Source organism: Arachis hypogaea, chromosome 9 (assembly GCF_003086295.3).
Source record: "Arachis hypogaea cultivar Tifrunner chromosome 9, arahy.Tifrunner.gnm2.J5K5, whole genome shotgun sequence".
In the NCBI taxonomy this organism is placed as follows: domain Eukaryota; kingdom Viridiplantae; phylum Streptophyta; class Magnoliopsida; order Fabales; family Fabaceae; genus Arachis; species Arachis hypogaea.
The window spans coordinates 88,673,403-88,677,656 of record NC_092044.1 but is presented as its reverse complement, the minus strand read 5'-3'; the positions used below and the strand labels follow the sequence as shown (position 1 = coordinate 88,677,656).

At 35.1% G+C, this 4,254-nt stretch overlaps 1 non-coding gene across 1 annotated transcript; it reads right to left on the bottom strand.

The window, feature by feature from the left end:
* Positions 1 to 3,906: 3,906 nt before the first annotated feature.
* LOC112714169 (small nucleolar RNA R71) lies at positions 3,907 to 4,010 on the bottom strand. Its single transcript, XR_003159124.1, has one exon. It is a non-coding gene; the product is annotated as a small nucleolar RNA R71 (small nucleolar RNA).
* Between the last annotated feature and the right edge of the window lie 244 nt (positions 4,011 to 4,254).

Here is a 4,254-nt window from a genome sequence, read left to right as displayed (position 1 = left end):
ATTTTGTATGTGTTTGATGAGCGGATAATTTATACGCTTTTTGGCATTGTTTTTAGATAGTTTTTAGTAAGTTTGAGCTACTTTTAGGGATATTTTCATTAGTTTTTATGTTAAATTCACATTTCTGGACTTTACTATGAGTTTGTGTGTTTTTCTGTGATTTCAGGTAAATTCTGGCTGAAATTGAGGGACTTGAGCAAAACTCTGAAGAAGGCTGACAAAAGGACTGCTGATGCTGTTGGAATCTGACCTCCCCGCACTCGAAATGGATTTTCTAGAGCTACAGAACTCCAATTGGCGCGCTCTCAACGGCGTTGGAAAGTAGACATCCAGGCTTTCCAGCAATATATAATAGTCCATACTTTATTCGGAGATTGACGACGTAACTTGGCGTTGAACGCCAAGTACAAGCTGCTGTCTGGAGTTAAACGCCAGAAAAACGTCATGATCCGGAGTTGAACGCCCAAAACACGTCATAACTCGGAGTTCAACTCCAAGAGAAGCCTCAGCTCGTGGATTGATCAAGCTCAGCCCAAACATACACCAAGCGGGCCCCGGAAGTGGATTTATGCATCAATTACTTACTCATGTAAACCCTAGGAGCTAGTTTATTATAAATAGAACATTTAACTATTGTATTAGACATCTTGGGACGATTAGTTCTCAGATCATGGGGGATGGCCATTCGGCCATGCCTGAACCTCTTTTACTTATGTATTTTCAACGGTGGAGTTTCTGCACACCATAGATTAAGGGTGTGGAGCTCTGCTGTACCTCAAGTATTAATGCAATTCTATTTTCTTTTATTCAAATCTCTCTTATTCTTATTCCAAGATATTCATTCGTACCCAAGAACATGATGAATGTGATGAATAAGTAACCCTCATTATCATTCTCACTTATGAACGCACGTGATTGACAACCACTTCCGTTCTACATGCAACAGAGCTTGAATGCGTATCTCTTAGATTCCCCAACAGAATCTTCGTGGTATAAGCTAGATAGATGGCGGCATTTATGAGGATCCGGAAAGTCTCACCTTGTCTGTGGTATTTCGAGTAGGATCCTGGGAATCCGGAAAGTCTCACCTTGTCTGTGGTATTCCGAGTAGGATTCCGGTAATGGATGACTGTGACATGCTTCAAACTTGCAAGTGCTGGGCGTTAGTGACAGACGCAAAAGAATCAAGGGGTTCTATTCCAGTAGGCGCAGGAACCAACCAGTGATTAGCCGTGCTGTGACAGAGCGCGTGAGCGTAGTTTTCACTGCGAGGATGGGATGTAGCCATCAACCATGGGTGATGCCTCCAGATGATTAGCCATGCGAGTGACAGCCGCATAGGATCATTTTCCCGAGAGGATTGAAAGTAGCCACCGCTGATGGTGAACCCCTATACACAGCTTGCCATGGAAAGGAGTAAGAAGGATTGAGTTGAAGCAGTGGGATAGCAGGCGTCCTTGAGCCATACAGTATCTCCATTCGCTTATCTGAAATTCCCACCAATGAGTCTGCATGAGTATTCTATCCCTTTTATTATTTATTTTCTTATTTCTATTTTCGAAAACCCATAAACCAATTTAATCTGCCTAACTGAGATTTACAAGGTAATCATAGCTTGCTTCATACCAACAATCTCTGTGGGATCGACCCTTACTCACGTAAGGTTTATTACTTGGACGACCCAGTACACTTGCTGGTTAGTTGAACGGAGTTGTGTCCACTCGTGCCAATTTCTAAATTCCATAATTTTACAATGAGTGCAACGAAAGGAATAAGGATCATAATTTCATCCACCAAGTTTTTGGCGCTGTTGCCGGGGATTGTTCGAGTATGGACAACTGACGGTTCATCTTGTTGCTTAGATTAGGTAATTTTCTTTTCAAAAACTTTTTCAAAAATTTGTCTTTTCTTTTTCGTTTTTCCAAAAATGTTTTTCGAAAAAAATTTTTTTAAAAAATACAAAAAAAATTTAGAAAATCATAAAAACCAAAAAAAATATTTTGTGTTTCTTGTTTGAGTCTTGTGTTAATCTTTAAGTTTGGTGTCAATTGCATGCTTTTAAAATTTTTCTTGCATTCGTTTCGAAAATCTCATGCATTCATAGTGTTCTTCATGATCTTCAAGTTGTTCTTGATAAGTCTACTTGTTTGATCTTGATGATTTCTTGTTTTGTGTTGTTTGTTGTTTTTCATGTGCACTTTTGCATTCATATTTTCCATGCATTAAAGATTTCTAAGTTTGGTGTCTTGCATGTTTTCTTTGCATTAAAAATTTTTCAAAATTATGTTCTTGATGTTCATCATGATCTTCAAAGTGTTCTTGGTGTTCATCTTGACATTCATAGCATTCTTGCATGCATTCATTGTTTTGATATAAAAATTTCATGCATTGAATATTTTTGTTGTTTTTCTCTTTCATAATTAAAAATTCAAAAAATAAAAAAAATATATTTTCCTTATTTTCCTCCAAATTTTCGAAATTTTGGGTTGACTTGGTCAAAAATTTTTAAAATTAGTTGTTTCTTACAAGTCAAGTCAAAATTTCAATTTTAAAAATCTTATCTTTTCAAAATCTTTTTCAAAAATTATATCTTTTTCATTTTTTTTATAAATTTCGAAAATTTCAAAAATCTTTTTCAAAATATTTTCAAAATCTTTTTCTTATCTTTATATCAAATTTTCGAAAATTATCTAACAATTAATGTGATTGGTTCAAAAATTTGAAGTTTGTTACTTTCTTGTTAAGAAAGGTTCAATCTTTAAGTTCTAGAATCTTATCTTGTAGTTTCTTGTTAGTTGAGTCTTTTTAAAAATTAAATCTTTTCAAAATATCTTTTTATTAAAATTTTTATCTTATCTTTTTATCTTTTATCTTATCTTTTTCAAAAATTTTATCTTTTTCAAAATTTGATTTCAAAATATCTTATCTAACTTCTTATCCTCTTATCTTTTTCAAAATTTGATTTCAAATCTTTTTCAATCAACTAACTAACTTTTTGTTTGTTTCTTATCTTTTTCAAAACCACCTAACTACTTTTCCCTCTCTAATTTTCGAAAATTCTCCCTCTCTTTTTCAAAAATTCTTTTTGTTTTAAATTTTAATTTTAATTATATTTTGTCTTTGATTTTCGAAAATTACTAACCTCTTTTTCAAAAATTATTTTCGAAATCTTCCTTCTCTTTTCTTCTTCTATTTAATTATTTAATTACTAACACTTCTCTTCACCTTTCTTCATCTAAGAATCCGAACTTCTTATATCCCTTGTATTTGGATTCTTCTACCCCTTTCTTCTTCTACTAACATAAAGGAATCTCTATACTGTGACATAGAGGATTCCTCTTTCTTTTCTTGTTTTCTTCTCTTTCATATGAGCAGGAACAGGGAAAAAGGCACTCTTGTTGAAATTGATCCAGAACCTGAAAGGACTCTGAAGAGAAAATTAAAAGAAGCTAAATTACAACAATCCAGAAACAACCTTTCAGAAATTTCGAACAAGAGAAGGAGATGGCAGCCGAAAATAATAATAATAATAATGCAAGGAGAATGCTTGGTGACTTCACAAAGCCAACATCCAAGTTTGATGGAAGAAGCATCTCCATTCCTGCCATTGGAGCCAATAACTTTGAGCTTAAGCCTCAACTGGTTGCTTTAATGCAACAAAACTGCAAGTTTTATGGACTTCCATCTGAAGATCCTTATCAGTTTTTAACTGAGTTCTTGCAGATCTGTGAGACTGTAAAGACAAATGGAGTTGATCCTGAAGTCTACAAACTCATGCTTTTCCCTTTTACTGTAAGAGACAGAGCTAGAATATGGTTGGATTCACAACCTAAGGATAGCCTGGACTCCTGGGATAAGCTGGTCACAGCCTTCTTGGATAAATTTTTTCCTTCTCAAAAGCTGAGCAAGCTGAGAGTGGATGTTCAAACCTTCAAACAAAAAGATGGTGAATCCCTCTATGAAGCTTGGGAAAGATACAAGCAGTTGACCAAAAGATGTCCATCTGACATGTTTTCAGAATGGACCCTATTAGATATATTCTATTATGGTCTCTCTGAATTTTCGAAAATGTCATTGGACCATTCTGCAGGTGGATCTATTCACCTGAAGAAAACGCCTGAAGAGGCTCAAGAACTCATTGACATGGTTGCAAACAACCAGTTCATGTATACCTCTGAGAGGAATTCCGTGAATAATGGGATACCTCAGAAGAAAGGAGTTCTTGAAATTGATGCTCTGAATGCCATATTGGCT